The sequence below is a fragment of the Rutidosis leptorrhynchoides genome, chromosome 1, assembly GCF_046630445.1.
Source record: "Rutidosis leptorrhynchoides isolate AG116_Rl617_1_P2 chromosome 1, CSIRO_AGI_Rlap_v1, whole genome shotgun sequence".
Lineage (NCBI taxonomy): Eukaryota > Viridiplantae > Streptophyta > Magnoliopsida > Asterales > Asteraceae > Rutidosis > Rutidosis leptorrhynchoides.
In genome coordinates, this window is record NC_092333.1 from 470,951,608 (window position 1) to 470,957,607 (window position 6,000).

The following is a 6,000-nucleotide window of genomic DNA, read 5'->3' on the forward strand; positions in this document are numbered from 1 at the left end:
CACGAGGTTGAGTGAGTTCATAGATTTGTCATAAATAATGATTTCAGTAATAGTGTTAGACCACAAGATTTGTTTTCATAAGTAGATCACTCAGATCTAGTCAAGTTGATCTCCCGCAGGATCAAAAAGTTATGCCAGTACGTGATATTTAGACTAAACGTTGTTTGCCCCGTGACAAGTTGTTATGTCCTTGTCGTTTAATTTCATTATTAAGTAATACAAAGACTTAGTCAAATGTATCGGGGACGTTACTCCCGATAGGCCTATCCCCAATAATTAAGAATGCCGCAGCAATTAAAAATATCACTGTAGGGACTTAGTCGGACATACTCGGGTATAGCATAGTTTAATAGTTGGTACTGATATTTAGACTAGACTTTCAAGTTTGCCCCGTAACAAGTTATCGTTTATACTTGTCGGTTGGGGACTTGCTGGTCATAGCCCAACATATCACAGTTTAATAGTTGGTACTTGTGTCTAACGTATAAAACAGTTATAAAAGTTGCGCATGTATTCTCAGCCCAAAAATATAGATAAAAAGGGAGCAGATGAAAACTCACGATACTGTATTTCGTATTTCGTAATAATTAAGCTTATGAGCGGTACTGAACAAGTGCAGCGTTGTCCTCGGATTCACGAACCTATATCAAGTATATATATTAACACATATACTCGTAATCGAATAAGTTTATATATATATTTTCCCATTAGTCATGCCACTTTTATATTAGTAACATATAAGTTTCTTATATTCATTTTATATATTCTAAATAGTTAAGAATATAAATTTTATTATGTTATGTGTGAATATATGTATATATATCATTTGTTTGTAAAAATAGTAATTATAATAATACTTAAAATAATATTTGTAATGATAATAATAATAATACTCAATATTACTAATAATGATAATAATGTTTATGATTTCATTAATGATAAATGATATTAATAATAATAAGATTTATAACAATAATGATAACAGTTTTAATAAAAATGAAAAGTTTAATAATAACAATAATCAAAATTATGATTTTTGGTAACAATACTTAATAATGATAATAATATTAATACTAATTAATACTATTACTTACAATATTAGTAATGATAATAATGATACTAAAAAAATGATAAAATTTGTAATACTTTTAATAATACAAATGATAATATTAATAATAATACTTACTAATAATACTAGTAATAATAATTTTAGTAGTAATAACAATTATAATTTTAATTTTAATTATGCTAATAATACTTGGTAACTTTTATTATTAATAATAATAGTTAAAATCATAATATTAATAATGAAAATGCTAATAATAATAATAATAATAATAATAATAATAATAATAATAATAATAATAATAATAATAATAATAATAATAATAATAATAATAATAATAATTAACATTAAACTTTGATAAGGAGAGTTACCTTGAAAAGATTTTCTAAAAAAAAATATGCCCAAGATGGGGCTCGAACCCATGACCTCTCGCTCACCCGCTAACAACCCAAACCATCCATCTATTTTCTATTTTTCTGATTTATTTCCATCACTTAAATATATAACCCGTAACTATTTTCTGTTTCCACTTCTACTTCTTCAAATTTTCAATCGACCAGAAACAATTATGTGATGCCCCGTACAAAACCATCGTGTACGAATCATCAACAACAGGATCATTACAAGGTTAAGTACTATATGCTGTAATAAAAGAAGTTGCATTCACGATAAAAAAGATGACGTCATAACCGACGTCAATTGTTTTACACCAACAGTATGCTTCTACGAATAGCAAGCATGAATAAATGTATGTGACCCTCAGGTCGTTACAGCAAAACGTCCCTTCTTCATGATCTTTTGCGCTTTCACGCAACTAATGAGGTTCAGCTTCGAGGTACATCTCTCTCCGTAGATGATCAGTGGCTCACCGTCTCCTTGTGGTATACGAAGTGCTTTATCTCCGCAGATAATATCAGCCCTTATCTTGCTCAACCAATCCATACCGACGATCACGTCAAAACTTCCCAGTTTGATAGGTATCAAATCAATTTCGAAATCTGCACCAGCTATGTTGATAATAGCTCCACGACTAATATGGTCAACCTTTTCAAGTTTTCCATGCATACTCTCTTTTAACGGGACTAACGACTAATTAATCTTATCGCAAAAATGTCTACATACATAACTTCTATCCGCACCAGTATCAAACAAGACAGAAGCTAAAAGATTGTTGATTTTGAATATACCTGTCACCAAGTCGGGGTTTTCGCGTGCGTCCCTTGCATTAACATTGAAAGCTCTAGCGCGGGGTGGTCCGCCGTCTTTTCGCTTATTTGGGCACGCATTTCTGAAATGGCCCGTCTGTCCGCATTCGTAACACTTCCTTAGCCCTGTGGGGTCTAGCTTCCCATTCAAAGTGGTGACCTTGCAGTCTTTTCCAACATGCCCAGACCGTTGGCACTTCTCGCAGACAACATTGCAATACCCAGTGTGGTGTTTGTAACACCTCTTGCATTGAGGTAGGGTTCCCTTGTAGTTCGGGTTGGAGTTGGTGTTGTTGTTGAGGTTGGGGTTTCCACCGTTGTTGTTTCCTCTAAAACCTTCATGTCGTTTCGCCGGGTTCTGTTCATAGTTCCTAACCCTTTTGTTGTTGTTGTTGTGGTTATCCCATTTGCGCTTCTCGCTAGTACCCGCTTCAGACTTAGTTTTCTGCGGTTCATCGATGGTTATTTGATTCCTTAAAGTATGCGCCATGCACATCGCTTCGGGAACATTTGGTGGTTTGGATGAGGTGACGTTTCCCTTAATGCACTTAGGGAGTCCCCAGAAGTATCTCTCCATTCGCTTGAATTCTGGAGTGACCATTGTCGGACACATCAGGGCTAGTTCCAAAAATCTCCTGTTGTAACCATCAAGGTCGTTCCCAACGACCTTTAACTGCATGAATTCCATTTCCATCTTTTGGATTTCGGTTCTCGGACAATACTCCTCAATCATGGCACACTTAAATGCTTCCCATGGCGTAGCATACGCCTCATCAATTCCTTGTGCCTGTTCCATTGTGTTCCACCACGTGAGCGCGCCGTCAGATAGCGTGCAAGAAGCAAATTTGGTTTTGTTGTCCTCCGAACAGTTGCTAACTCGGAATACTGATTCAAGTTTCTCGAACCATCTGGTGAGACCAACCGGTCCCTCAGTACCGCTGAAGTTATGTGGTTTACAGCTCTGGAATTCCTTGTAAGTACACCCATTTCGAATGGGTTGAATAACCGGTGGTGGTGGCGGTGGCGGTGGAGCTTGGGGTTGCATTTTCGCAATGGCTGCGGCTACACGTTCTTGGATCATCTCTTCAATTTGAGCAGCAGTAGGTGTGGATCGACCGTTAGCCATGGTGTTCTATACAAACATTTTGACTCAAGTCAAAATCCAGCATTCAATATATAATAATATAGTATATAACAACCAACATGTAAACGGCACAACACATGTTAATTAAGTAACGCAAGTTGATACAAGTACTGCAAAACACCATACAGTAACGTAAATAGAACACTTGTGCAAAAAGTAACATCCCAAAGTTTCCATTCATTAATAATAAGTTTCATACATCATGATAGATTCGTACAATACATAAGTGAAATATGAAACTACAACTAGATTACATCATGAAATCTAATACAAAAGGTCCTACGGTGAAAGTGGGTGTAGGATGTCTAAAACCTGAGCCAACTGCTCCTCGAGCTTAGTAACCCGAGCTCGGAGGATTCCCACCTCCCTCCTCAGTTCCTCGTTAGAGGGAGATGGTGGGGCAGGCGGTGCAGGTGGTGCGGGTGGTGCGGGTGGTGCCGGTGGTTCAGACCGCACGAAACGGGGTGCAGACGTTCCGGCTCCAGAAATAGTCAGTACGTAACGGGGTGTCTTACGCACTTGTGCGTCGGCAGGGTACGGCACAAGCCGCTTACGAGCAGTAACCCTACGACGTCGACCAAACGCGTCAGTGAAGGCTCGTCCTCCGTTGATCCCCAGAATGATGGTACCGTCGAAGCGATACCGCTTCTTCGGTGGGGTGGAGGGTGGCTGAATAGGTATATCAGCAGGGTCCTCATCATCACTGGAGTCGTCTGAGGAAGAGTCATCTGATGAAGAATCGGCGGATGATGAGTCATCCGAATCATGTGGTGGTGGCACTGGTGGCTGAACTGGCAGTCCGTGGGCGTCCATCATCTGTCTGTATCTACCTGACAGAATCGGCACTAAACGTCCATTAGGAGCGCGTCGGTACGGCATGCGCATATGGTTACGGAATGGCCCTTCCCCGAACTCCGCGGGAATCACAACACCACCGATGCGGGGCTGTGGCTCCGAGGGTCAGGGAGCAGACAGAGCTGGAATCTCCGTTGGGTCCACGTGTCCGTCAATAGTAGCCACTGGGGCAGGCGCCTGGCTGCTAGTCCCGGAAGATGAAGCGCCGGGGTCACTCGTGGGTAGCGGGATCGGTGTGTCGGCAGCAGCAGCAGGTGGGGTGGCTGACGAGTCCCAAAACGATAATAGGTAGAACATCCGACATCTGAACAAGGAAAAATAAATTTTCCATGTCAGTAAGTCATAAAGCAAGCACGTATTAGGCCAACAGCTTAAATCATATATAACAATAAGTAGCATGGCAATAATAACGTATCGTACAGAAGTAGCATTCAATCGAAAGCAAGTAATATCATACAGTAGTGAAATCATGTAGTAGCATATGGCATATAGCAGTAAAAGTAAGCAGCAGCATGCAGTAAGTTCAGTAGAAACACGTAAACTAGCAAGTTGTAGATTACTCCTATTAGTGAATCCTACTCGGGTCGGTCTTAGACTCAATAATGCATCCTAATTCCCTACAACCAATGCTCTGATACCAAATGTGATGCCCCGTACAAAACCATCGTGTACGAATCATCAACAACAGGATCATTACAAGGTTAAGTACTATATGCTGTAATAAAAGAAGTTGCATTCACGATAAAAAGATGACGTCATAATTGACGTCAATTGTTTTACACCAACAGTATGCTTCTACGAATAGCAAGCATGAATAAATGTATGTGACCCTCAGGTCATTACAAAACATAGTTCAAATGTATTAAAGTTTGAATGCAAGATAAACAGTTCATGCGGTGATAACACTAGAGCAGCGGGTGTCTACGGCAAGACTAGCACGACAGCGGAAGTAAATAACCTTAAGCACCTGAGAAAAACATGCTTAAAAACGTCAACACAAAGGTTGGTGAGCCATAGTTTAAGTATAACAGTATGTAAGGTAGGCCACGAGATTTCAGTGCTACAAAGAGCGTTTCAAAATAGTATGATAAAGTATATGTTAACCGTGGGCACTTGGTAACTAACTTAACGTTTATACCCCCTGAAAGTACACTTGGCAAGTGCGTATGTCTACGAAGTATTAAACACCCGTTAAATGCTAGCGCTACTAGCCCGAGTGGGGATGTGAAACCCTATGGATCCATATCTAAGATTCGCGTTCACCGGTTCAAAAACCAATGACTAAACGTTACCGAGCTAAAGGGAATGTTTCTGCCGTTATATAACCCACACATATATAAGTTTAAGTACTCGTGCCTAGTATGTAAAACATAAAATCCGCATGTATTCTCAGTTCCCAAAATAAGTTAAAGTAAAAAGGAAATGCTATAACTCACAATGATAAAGTGGCGGTAAATTCGAGTCGGGAAAAGTGTGCAAGTAATCGGTCCGAAAGGTCCAACGAGTCCTCAACCTAAGTCAAATAGTACTAAGTCAGTAAATCGTCCGAATAGGTTTAAAAGTATGTAAATAAGGTCTTAAGGGTCATCATCATTCATCATCAAACAAAAGGCGTAAAGTAAGTTTCGTTTATGAAAGTAGTTTAAAACAAAGGCTGACTTCAGTCAGTCACCACGGCCTCTAACCTTACTGAAATAAGGTGAGACCAGTGGCCATGGATCCGTATATGA